We start from the raw sequence: 13,549 nt of genomic DNA, 5'->3' as shown, positions 1-13,549 counted from the left end.
TGAAATTGGCTTTGTTTAGCTTGTTTGGATAACAGTGTTTAAACTTCAACATACACCAAAGTCAGATATGACCAATGTTGGGCAAGTTACTGAAAATTGGTCATTAGTTACAGTTACTACAGTGGTTACTTCTATCAAAAAGTAATTTCATGACTTTAAAGTTACTAGTTACTTCAAAGTAATTAGTTACTACAGAAAGTAACTTTTGCATTACTTTACTACTTGCTTTGATTGTCTTATTAATCCACACATCCACACAAGACATATTATCAAATCTTATCTGTCATTGTACCCCATGGGATACTTGAACATTCACTTATTGGGGAGGCTTATAGCCTACTCAAGGTCATTAGCCTCTGGGGCTTATAGGCTATTCAAGGTAATTAGCCTCTGGGGTTTATAGCCTACTCAAGGTCATTAGCATCTGGGGCTTATAGCCTACTCAAGATCATTAGCCTCTGGGGTTTATACTTAACGTCATTAGCCTCTGGGCTTATTAGCCTACTCAAGGTCACTAGCCTCTGGTGCTCTGGCTGCAGCTACAGCATGTGGAGGAGCATTTTTGCCAGGCAGAGAGGTAGTGTCTCTCCCCAGACTAGAGCTGTGTCCCAATTCAGCGGCCACGGCCTACGTCGGCCGCGGCCTACAGAGGTCTGTCCTCCGCGGACCAGTCAGGGGAGTGCGCAGCCTGTAAGGTCTGAGGATCATAATCCGGATAATCCTCTGAAGTTGTCCGTTACTTTCATGTCCTGGAGTAACTAGTAGCTAGCCCAGTTACTATTTCAGTAACTGTAATTGAGTTATTACATTTGAAAAAGTAAATAGATTACTAGTTACTGCAAAAAGTACTTAAGTTACAGTAAGTAACTAGTTAGTCCCAACAATAAACCATACTGTACCTGAATTACAGTGCTGATTATATTGTATAATATAGTCATCTTTCCAAGTGTCTTTCAATGACTAGGGTACATCATTTCATGAATACCCTGATAATAATGCTTTTTACACACACACACCAGCCCAGTCGCCAGATTAAAATGTCCGCATTGTATGTTTTTAGAATCCAGAAAAATTTAACAAAAATATGTAGCATTTTTACATTTCTAGATATGTGAATAATTAACGTACACGGCGATCTCCTATGATGTGGTGACAGTCTGACTCTGAGGTTTGAGTGGGTTAAACAAAGCCACAGTAGGAAGTAGGGGTGCAATTGGTGGACCCATTGTGTGCCTGACTTGTAATCAGTGTGCAAAATACCCGGTGGCAATTGGGGGGTCCCCCCTACCTAGTGGTCCAGTCAATGTTTTGCTGAAGTCTTAGACAGATGCAATATATAGCTGCAAGATTTCATGGGTGCAAGCCAAGGCAATCAACTAATACAGATTTGCATATCACCAAGGCTAATGTTGTTAGCAAATGAATGAATATGCTTGACCGATCCCATATGGGATTATCAGACACATCAACATTCAATAATTAACAACATCCTGGTGTGTTACCCAACCAGCAACACAATACAGCCTAAATATAAACAGCAGTGTATATTATATATACATATATACGCCGTAGCCTATTGCAGAATCCTGCTGATGTGGCCGCTGTCCATAACGGGTTGTTTCTGCCTAGTGTTACTGTTTTATTTGTTCTTAGCTTTGTAATAGCCAAAATTAAAAAATTAAAAACAGTGACACAGAATTTCAGGAGAGGGAAAAAGTAGCAACCACTAAAATTATAGTCTACACCGTCTATTACCACATCTTACCTTCCTGTTCAAAAGTTAGCCCTACAGTTTCACTCTACTGGATGGTGGCATATCTGTGGAGTATTCCTACCGTCACCATCTAAGAACCCCATGACTTAAGTCTGTTTTCTGAGCATCACTTATTGGTTGGAAGCTTAACATGGTTTCCATCTGTGCCTGCCATTCCCCCAATTTCATCTCAGAGCCTAACACTAAACCTCTGTACCCATGGCATGCTCATAACAAATGGCAGCATTGTAGCCCACTGAGCCACTGGGCACGGTGGCTCAGTGGTAGAGCTGTCGCCTCGCAGTCAGAAGGTCCTGAGTTCGATTCTCGCCTGGGACACTGTGGGCGCTGTGGTTGTGTTCCCCCCCATATCTTCAGTGCCTACTGCCCAGGTGGGGTATCTCGTCGTAAGGGCCTTTCTGTCTGTGTGGAGTTTGCATGTTCTCCCCGTGCTCCCCCAGGGGGGGTTCCTCCGTATATAACCCCCCCCCCCCCCAACTAAAAACATGCAGAAGATCAGATCGTCATCGTCATCGTCATCCGACCAGTGACGACAACATCCGAAGTCGGTCCCCGGGCGCTGTACGAGAAAGCGATCACTGCTCCTGGCCTGCCCCAGGAGGAAGGATGGGTTAAATGCAGAGGACAAATTTCACCAGCCACCGTCAGCATGTGTGTGTTGTGGCCCTCCGTGCATGTGTTGTGTGACAATAAAGACGGGCTGCCGTCTGAAAATCGTTTTAATCGTTTTTTTTTTAGCCTGTTGTCCCGTAGCCTGCCCTGCAGCTTGCTCTGCTTGGACTAGGCTGACAGTCTGCTCGGGGGCAGTGGCAGCAGGAGCAGGTGGTACTGGAGTAGTAGGGGGGCCGAGGAGCGGCACCCCGATTGAGGTGCTCTACAATTTGGCTCAGGAGCTGCCCATGCTTGTTGAAGTTCACAGACAAAACGTCAAGTCGGCCAATGGTTGCATCCTGGCCGGCCAGCACTGATGCAACAGGATCAGCAGGGCGGCTGCCTGAACCTAAACTGGGAGCCAGGGTCTCTGGATCTTCGTTCTTGACCTTGCTTAATATAACCTTGTCCGCTGAACCCATGTTAGGTTCGATCGTACTGTTAGATGATGTCACCGACGATGATGATGTCACCAAGGATACCAACAGTGATGATGCCACAGTGAGGAGTCGACAGTGATGATGTCATCATTGATGTTTTCACTGATAATGACACCTGACACATGATGTCACTGTTGAAGGTTGGCGATTTCACTTATGATCAGTGTTGGGCAAGTTACTTTCAAAATGTAATATACTACATATTACTAGTTACTTTCATGTGAAAGTAATAAGTTACTTTACAATATTACTGTCTGTGTAGAGTAACTCATTACTTATTAGACTACTTTTGCATTACTTTTACCAAAACAACAGCAGCAGCAGAATGACATTGCTGCCCCGGAACCATCCCGAAAAATAATTTCAACCGCCTTGAAGTCAGTGTAAACAATCCAAAATTCAAATGTTATTCTTTTCCTTTGTTATTGTCATCTATAGTGGTTATTTGCATAAAAACAGACAGTTTGATTAGGAAATGATTGAATCTTTTTTAAATATGTGCTTTGATTTAATCAAATGTAACTCAATTTGTAACTTGAGTTACTTGACAAAGTAACTGGTATAATATTACTGAAATCCTATAAGTAATAAGTTATATTACTGAGTTACTGCTAAAAGTAATATATTACATGTAATATGTTACTTTTGTAATGGGTTACCCCCATCACTGCTTATGATGTCATAATGTAATGTGATGTCATGTTCGAGGGCTATAAGAGTCTACTCTGTCAGCTTCAGGCTGTTCGATCGTAAATTCAGTTTCGGTCAGCTTCTGCAACAGCCAGTCTAGTCTTTGTTTACCCACAGCGTCTGTTGCTAACTCCAGTTTACCAAGTTTCAAGCCCTTCAAGTGTCCTATCACCTTGCCTCCAGACCTCCAGCAGCTGTTGGTAATTAAAGAACATGTTCCTGCTGAGCAGCAGGAATGGAGCTCCAGTCAGGAACAGGAGGACCCAGAGCCCCCACACATTAAAGAGGAGCAGGAGGAACTCTGGACCAGTCAGGAGGGAGAGCAGCTTCAGGAGGGCCCAGAGTCCCCACACATTAAAGAGGAACAGGAGGAACGTTGGACCTATAATTAATAATTAAGTATTCATAAACTACTGAGTATGATGCACCACTTTACAATAGGGTACACAAAAAGAGTAACTAATGGACAGGTAATAATTAAGTAATGAGTAACTAACAATTAACTATATAACTTACCATTGACTAACCATTAACTAATGAGTAATTACTCTACTAAGGAACTAACAACTAATCATGAACTAATGATTAACTACTATACTCACAATGTGACCTTAACTAATGATTAACTAATGATTAACTAATATATTCATGAACTGACATTTATTAATCATTAACGAACGATTAACTACTCTACTCATGGAACTGACCGACTAATCAGTAACTAATGATTAACTACTATATTCACGAGCTGACATTTAGTAATCATTAAGTAATGATTAACTACTCTACTCAGGAACTTAGATACTAATCATTAACTAATGACTACCTACTCATTAACTATGATTAACTAGTGATTGACTAATGACAAATTATTCCTTAGCTACTAATAAACTAACTATTAGTTAATGATTAGTTTACTAGTAACTACTATTTGTGTACGTTATTGTAAAGTGTTACCGACTTGGTAAAAGCATATTTGAAGATAAATAGGTTCTTTCAATGGAGTTCTCAAGAGGAATCTTATATAAAATGACAAGTGGGCAATGTTCTCTGTTGTCTGTTTAAATTTTTGTCCCACTGATGATGTCATAGGCATAGTGACATCACTGATTATGTCATTAGAGCAAAATCATCTTATGACATAACTGATAGTGCTAGAATGAGTGCTAGCCAAGGTAGCCATTAGCTGCAGAACGACTCGGGTTTATATCTGTACTTGAAACATTGTATCAGAATAAACTATTTTGCAACGGACTCTGACTGCTTTCAATGAGTGCTTTCTTCAAAGAGTTAAATTTTTTGACACCAGTAGCTTTTGAGAACGAATGTTGTGGTGTAGATTCCAGCCTACAATCAGTCCCAGGCTGGACATTTTTAATCACGACACTGGTAAACCGCAACAAAAAAGAAAAAAAAATCGGAAAATTAAATAAGAAGAAAGAAAATAAGAAGAAAACCTGAAACACTTTCCACAGCCTGTAGGAGCTCAGATACAACTCACTGCCATGAAGCTACTTCACATATAAAACAGATCAGAATGCATCCAGCTGCTCCAGGAGGTTTTCACAGCAGATGTCTTAACTTTGTACTACTGCATGTCAGTGCACAGAGAGAATTATGGGCAACAATGAGCTGGAAAGATATTTCTGGGATCAAGCAACATAGAGTGTGATAAATAAAGCTGTAAAATAGCATTTAAGGCCTTACCTCAGTCATGTCACAGAGCCTTTTCCATGTGCCAAGGGGAGACCCAGACTGTATGTTAGATTGGATTAGATTAGATATTTTAACGACCACACAGCCAGGCTGGTGGAATTTGTTTTCAGTACATTACATTAGATTACATTACATAAGCCAGGTTCCAACATAGAACATCACGTGCAATAAATCAATAAATACAATAAATACAAAACACAATACAACCCGCATCACAGTACAGTAAACAGACAGAAAACCAGACTTGTATTGCACATTTCATGATCATAACAGCAGAGATAGGGGGATTGTCAGAGAGAGTTCAATGTTTGTATGGCAGTGGCCAGTGGGGAAGAAACGCGGGTTGTTTTGGTGGGCAGAGAGAGACCTGCAGCACCTCCCAGAGGGCAACAACTTTAAAAGACATGGTGTGCTGGGTGAGTGGGTTCAGAACTTATTTTTCTTGCCCTTTTTACTGTTTTTTTGTGGTGGAGTGTTTCGAATGGGGGTGCAGATTATTTTGGAGGATTTATTGATGATTCTCTTATAGTTTATTTTTGGAGTTAATGTCCAAACTGCTGTACCAGACTGTTATGGGGGAGGTGAGGATGCGTTGTAGGTAAATTGTCACATCCATTTTTGTATTTTTATATAGATATGATTTGGTATTTGTTGTCTCATTTGTAATTGACTGTCGTCTCACCAGTGAGCCAGGGCTCCCACGGCTGACAGGAGCAGGATAAAGCTAGCAACAATTTTAGCCAGCAACCATTTTTGGTTTAGGTTGTTTCTGTTAGGATGTCATCATTGGGATGTCGACAGTGATGATGTCACAAATCGAGCACCGCGGTAGTTCAGGCAGGCCACGAATGTCAAGCCCAGCTTAAAACCCAGCCCACAGCTGATCTCAAACCCAGCCCACATCAGCTGACTGCTTAGCTGATGCATTCAATTGGCTCAACTCAAACAGGGCACCCTCTTTAAATTCTGCTGCAGTCTGCATGGCTGCTTCATCTACAAGCTGTTTGCAACCCTCCTCCCCAGCTCCTCCTTTCATGCTGTGTCTGACTTAAACAATGTAATTTCTGTTGTCATTGTTGCTTGCTCTGTTCTGTACCTGGGGGTCTTTTGTTGCTCTCCTTGCCTTAAGGCTATTCCATGTTGCTCATGGAGGGGCAAGGAGCTCCCAGAATCTGCTGCTGCCGCATTCCCTGCCTTAGGCTTTCATGTATGCGCATGGAAGGGCAGAGAGCCTCCAGAACAGAGCCATACCGCCAAATATAACTCTTGCAAATAAAAGCTTTAACCAATCTTTACCAAGTGCATCTTGGCCATCAAGTATCCGCACGTAAATCCTCCAGTCTCACAGTATGCCTAACAGTATGGACAACTCAGAAACTGATTTAGCGGATACAATTCCACCGATTAAGGAGGAAGACCCTGAGACTCCAGTTTTCGAGCCCTCGTTTCAAACCCCGGGCCCCAGATCGCCGGCTACTTCAGGTGGCCCACCAGGTGAATCAAAACAGTCGATCTCTACACATGTTGTCACGGTGGGGACCTTGCAAACAGCTTTGCACACTCTGCAATCCTGTAGTGTGGCGGAGTTCAGCTGCATCCCCATTCCCCAAATACATACATTGCCTGTTGGCTGGGTATGGAAGCACTCTTCTTCCAGTTAATGGCAAAACTCTATTTGGTCAACTACTGTGTGGGAGATGGGACGTTCCTTGGAGCGGGTCATGAGGTCGTCTCTATAGGCAATGCTTCAGGAGAACTCTGGTTGGGGGCTTTGACCCCATTGCCTGGCATGGGTCAGTGGCTGCTGCTCAGGCCCCTCAGGGGACCAAGGTGAGGCCACTCCATGTGACACGGCTCTCCCGTGTCTGGAGCAATGGTCTGGAGTGTCAGTGGCAGAGACCTGGGGCCAAATGTATACAACTCTGCGTATATTTAGGTGGAGAAATCTGTGTCATTCTAAAGAAAATGTCACCCAAATTCACACATACATTATCCTTTTTTGCCACATCACACTAGTGGGACTCAGAAGACTGCGTACAGTATGCATGGTGTGAGAGATGTGTACCGGTATGCACATTCTCACGGCCCCTGGATTTTTATGAATTCGGAAACCTGTGTGCAAAGTGGTGCAGCACACTTTCCGTGTGTACACATGGTTTATACATTCGGCCCCAGGAGGGAGGGTGTGTGTGTGTGTGTGTGTGTGTGTGTGTGTGTGTGTGTGTGTGTGGTGTGTGTGGTGTGTGTGTGTGTGTGTGTGTGTGTGTGTGTGTGTGTGTGTGTGTGTGTGTGTGTGTGTGTGTGTGTGTGTGTGTGTGTGTGTGTGTGTGTGTGTGTGTGTGTGTGTGTGTGTGCACACGCGCGTGTGGTTGGAGCCCAACCTTGTTCATCAAGACCCTCTGAAGACTTTATTTGAGGAGAGGAACAATGTTTGTCTTAACATTTGTCTTGTTGTTATCTAAGGCTGGCTTTACACGGTGAAACTTGCACGCAACTAGTTGCAGGTTGCAAGTTGCATGCAACCCAATTTCCATGCAACTTCACAGTTACACAAAGCAATTAAAAAATAATCAAGTCTCGTGCAACTTGGCAGTTTCTTCCAGCAAAACTAGCTAGCTAGATTGGTCATTTTTCATCTATTGTATGGTTTTCTTCTTTTTTCAAGTGAGAATTGTCATTCTGCATCTTTGTATCGTATTTCATATCGTTTTCTCGCTGGAAAATATCAATTCGGACTCGGAGGTGTTGTATCGGTTTTTCTTCTGGCACTGGCTGGCTGGTTGGCTAGCTAGCTACTTTGTTAGATACAATATGGCTGTCCCAGGCCCCGAGAATAGGAAGAGAGCTATTAGTGCATTAATACTCATGGATATGTTGGAGGAGGAGGAGGAAAAAACACAACATGAAAAAAAAGTTAAACGTATGTGGGTGAAGGGACTGGCTACTTAAAAGACATACCAGTGGATCGTTTCACACTCTTTTCAAGGAGCTTGATCCAATGAGCCTCCGGTGAGTGCATTGTTATTATTTTTCTCAAATTTATTGATTCAAGGAAAATAAATAAATAAATAGCTCGTTGTTGCCACCTTGTGACAACAGTATGAAATTGTAGCTTCATATATAGATAACTGATTATCATTAAAACATATATAGCATAGCATTGAACAGTTATGTGATCACTATACTTCACAACATGTTAATATTATTATTTTTAACCCATGTAGATCCTGGCTCCGCATGGATCAGAATACATTCAATGCTCTGGGATGCTCATCAAACATCTGAAGTTCGTTGCGGGTGTGACCATGTACGGCCGAGTTACAAACCGCTTTCTGTCTGGCCAGTAGGGGGCGATCTGCCTATCACTACAAATTGTCATGTAGATGTGTTCCGGCTGGGATGGTCATCAAACATGTGAAGTTTGGTGCGCGTGTGAGCATGTAGGGGCGAGTTACAAACCACTTTCTGTGTTGCCAGTAGGGGGCGCTATGACTATAAATGGATATTGACATATAGATGTCTACAGGCATGACACGTTTGGAGCAGATTGGACAATCTACAATAAAGTTACTCCAACTTCCTGTGTGGCCAGTAGGGGGCGCTCTGCCTATAACTCCAAATGGTCATCTAGATGTCTTCAGGCTGGGATGCTCATCAAACATGTGAAGTTTGGTGCACGTGTGAGCATGTAGGGCCAAGTTACAAACCACTTTCTGTGTTGCCAGTAGGGGGCGCTCTGCCTATAACTCTAAATGGTCATCTAGATGTCTTCAGGCTGGGATGCTCATCAAACATGTGAAGTTTGGTGCACGTGTGAGCATGTAGGGCCAAGTTACAAACCACTTTCTGTGTTGCCAGTAGGGGGCGCTATGACTATAAATGGATATTGACACATAGATGGCTTGAGGCATGGACACTTATCATGCATGACAAGTTTGGAGCAGATTGGACAATCTACAATGGAGTTACTCCAACTTCCTGTGTGGCCAGTAGGGGGCGCTCTGCCGATAACTCCAAACGGTCAACTAGATGTCTTCAGGCTGGGATGCTCATCAAACATGTGGATTTTGGTGCGCGTGGGACCATGTCCGGCCGAGTTACAAACCACTTTCTGTGTTGCCAGTAGGTGGCGCTATGACTATAAATGGATATTGACATATAGATGTCTTCTGAGACTGCGCACTGATTCAGACAGCCAGAGCCTATGTGATCAGCTGACTGGTTCTCAGCATTTTGATTGGCTGTTGCATGAAACTAGTTCCACAAAGTTGAGCGCTTTGCAACTGTTGCGGCTGAGTTTCACAGAAGTTTCAAGTGAGTTGCAGAAGGATTTATACCATGCAATTCATTTGCAACTTGGTTTCACCTAAGTTTCATGCAACTAAAGTTGCGTGCAAGTTTCACCGTGTAAAGCCAGCCTAAGTTTCATGCAACTAAAGTTGCGTGCAAGTTTCACCGTGTAAAGCCAGCCTAAGGACTAAAAAAGGTTGGTATCCCCCCCCCCCTCCCCCCCAAAAAAGAGACTTGGATTAATGTGATTGCTGTTGTGCACATTCAACCTTATGCATGTGAATTCCCTCCCTATTTGGAATTATAAAGTTTACCTATTTCCTATATTGGACAACCTGTGAATTTGTAAAGCCAATGTAAATCTAGCATATAAAAATCATTGGCATTTGACCGAAAATGTAAACAAAAAACGTTGACTTTATTTGGGTTTTAACCTGTTTTAAGTTTAAATGAATCGGGTAGGCTATTGTGTGAATAGTTGACTATAGACACTGTCTTATAGGTTATTGGCTAGTTTTCCTTTCCTTGTTTAAGCATCCCATCCATCTGTTTGTTCTCTTAATTGCCCTGCAACCGGGAACTTGACAAGGATCCCACTGTCTGCTGTTACTGGAAACGGAGATAAATAAACCTGATCGAGTGTCCCATTGATTAGTTGCCAGTTCTCTTTGTTGAAGAGACTGGTGCAACGGGAACATCAGTTGAAATTGATGGGGATGAGTTTGTATCCTGAGTCGTGTGTGTGTGTGTGTGTGTGTGTGTGTGTGTGTGTGTGTGTGTGTGTGTGTGTGTGTGTGTGTGTGTGTGTGTGTGTGTGTGTGTGTGTGTGTGTGTGTGTGTGTGTGTGTGTGTGTGTGTGTGTGTGTGTGTGTGTGTGTCTAAGTGAGACCTTCTCGTCAAGCAGTGCTTAGAGATAAATGAGTGTCTATGGTCAACCTAGCCCCTCCAGCCCTATAAATACTACTTCCACTGAATGTCTCAAGGAGTGCATCGTAATCTGTCTCCCTTGCTGGATACTGAGTTCAGGAGTGGCTGTTAAAATGCACTTTACTTCAGTATACTGCCATGCCATGCCATGAATCAATCACATGATTGTTCCTTTAAGTCTTCAAATAATCAAACCCAGACCAAAAAAAAATCAAGTTTGCCAGTTTAATTGTACAGTTTATTTGTTCATGCTGTTTAGAACCCAAACAAATGTAGTAAGAGAGATTAGCATTGATTTCATTCTCATCAGTATTATGGCGAGTGGCTACTATACACTTTATCAAATCAACCTTTTCTCAGCAATGTCTCAGACTCTGTTTATCTGAGGCAGTGTAGTATTTAAGCACTAGGGGGCGGTATAGTATAACGAATCTGCCACAGAAGGCTCATCTTCTCATTCCCCGCATAGACTATGAGCCTCATATTACATTTTAAAGACCCATCGCATTTTGTCAGGGGTGCTTCGGGTGGGGAAATTGTATTATGTCATTTTGACTGAATAAATGTATTTCTTTTTTATTTTATTTTTTGGATAGTCTTTATCTTCTGCAACAATGTTAGAAAACTATATCCAGTGTCAGCCGGATATGTTGTGAGCAGTTAGCTGTTAAAGCCCAATGCACTTTTTTTCTGAATAATTGTGCCCTTATTACAAAGAAACACCAGTTATCCTAAATTTGTGAATGTGCAAATGGAGAAGAAGAAGAAGTGTATGAAAATGAAAACAATATTATGATTATGATCTATTATATAGAAAAAATGTTATTTGTCATTATGTGTCTCTGCTGCATGCTTTATGGTTTTTGCTTCACCAAAATCTTATGGGATAGCTTAAAAAAAAAGTTGGGTAGTTCTAACAGTTGGTTTCCCCATCTGTTATTGGACCAGTCAACAACGTCTTTATTTTCGCCCCCCGCCCCCCTGAATTGCAGTAGGCGTTTAGCTTAATAGTTTTTTTTATCCGTAGACTACCTTTTATGTTAGCCCTTAATGATAATAATAACTTGTAGTTAAGAAAAAATAGCATATAGCCTAGGTGAAAAAAAAAACGATGTATAAAAATGAATGTGCAATCTTTATATCATAAAACAATGCTATGCTTAAATTCTTATGCCTTTTCTCTGCTTTGATGTTCTTTTAATAGGCTAGCCTATATCAGCTGTTGTTGCACTGAATTAAATTATTCTTCATTTGTTATTATTAGCATATAGCATAATATCGTTTCTTGGCTTCAGCTGTTCATGATAAGCTTTCACAATGTTTGATTGTTGATAATTCTCCCTCCACACAGGGGCACTACGCACCGGCCCAACTAAACCTTTTCAGGTTTTCACTATCGCCACTACAAAAGTATAAGAGCAGGAAATCATTGCAATATGATGATATTCACCATATTATATGCGAAATAAATAGTTGAAATAAACGGTTGTAAAAATAGTCCTGACTGAAGAAATTTACAACAGCTGACTAAAATTCAGTAGGCCTATAAATGTATGTAGCCCAGCAATATAAATTACCAGCATGAAATGTGGATTTACAGTGTAGAAATGGGATGGAAATGCTGAGGGATTATTCTAACATTATAGTAATAGGAAATTTCTTTGTTTATTTAGACCATTTGCAGGATTGGTATTTACTTTATTATTATTATTATTATTATTATTATTATTATTATTATTATTATTATTATTATTATTATTATTATTATTATTATTATTATTATTATTATTATTTCATATTATTATTATTACATTTGTAGTTTTTGTTGAAGTAGCAGTAGGCCATATGCTATTTCATTCGATTTTTATTCAGCCTAGGCCTATAGGTTGATAGTGTATGAGTAATCGCTTATATTTTCATGCAATAATTCAATGGAACGGTTTCATCTTGAAACAGACAGAAGGTTTCTAAATTGGTGTATGCATGCTTTCAATAAATAGGCTATAACTTGATTATTTTGTTTGTTTGTTTGTTTGTTTGTTTGTTTGTTTGTTTTCACCTCAGAATTTTCAGTATCCTCATTTTACATCTTTGATTTTATTTCTGAAGCAGGTTTGGCTGCATGGACAAAGCAGTGATAAATATCCCTGTTGATCACTTGATTGATTACCTTGCTCAAAGGTCATGCGGGCGCGGGTAATTTCCTTGCGCCGGAGGCTCCCTTTTCACTTTTAGTCTGGCTCGACAGCCCCCAATACAGATTATGTTTTTTTTAACCCCTTAACAGCCTCCCCAATGCTAAACACATACAGTAGGCTAATATTTCTGACGAATTTAAGCTCCCAACTTCCGTTATGAAATATTGAATTAGACTCCTTTTGCTGGTCTTTTTTATGTGATTTTGACGCGAACTTAAAGAAGTGAGCTAATAATTTAGTTTGCTACCATGGGGTCCCGAACCCAATTAATTTCTAATAATTACAACCCACGGGGCTGTGGGGATCTCTCCGCCGCTCCCTCCTGCCACGCGGGTCAGCGTATCATAATAAAATATGTATTGAGAAAGTGGCTCAGAGAGAAGAGAGGGGAAAGAGAAGAGACGTGGAGAGAAGAGTGAGTTATTGCGCTGAATGAAAACTGTTTCCATTTAGGCTAATTGAGCGCGCCGCCTGGAGGTGTGTGTGTGTGTGTGTGTGTGTGTGTGTGTGTGTGTGTGTGTGTGTGTGTGTGTGTGTGTGTGTGTGTGTGTGTGTGTGTGTGTGTGTGTGTGTGTGTGTGTGTGTGTGTGTGTGTGTGTGTGTGTGCGTGCGTGCGTGCGTGCGCGCGCGCGCCACCATCTCAGGCACGGTGTATAGGCGCAACCCACTTAATAGCACCATTTATGTCATTACAGTAGAGGTAGGCTGAGGTACAACCACAATAAAGTATCAGTATTAACCTCTCTCAACTCAGTGAATAGTGATTTCCAAGGATGTTTCAGTTTAGACCGTTTTTGTGAAAGACTTTAACCACCTTTTCCTTATAGTGGCCTTAAACTTTATGATATATGGAGGTGAAGGGG

The sequence above is a fragment of the Poromitra crassiceps genome (assembly GCF_964638095.1).
Source record: "Poromitra crassiceps genome assembly, chromosome: 5".
In the NCBI taxonomy this organism is placed as follows: Eukaryota; Metazoa; Chordata; class Actinopteri; order Beryciformes; family Melamphaidae; genus Poromitra; species Poromitra crassiceps.
The sequence above is the reverse complement of the archived record's forward strand: the minus strand, read 5'-3'. Positions refer to the sequence as shown.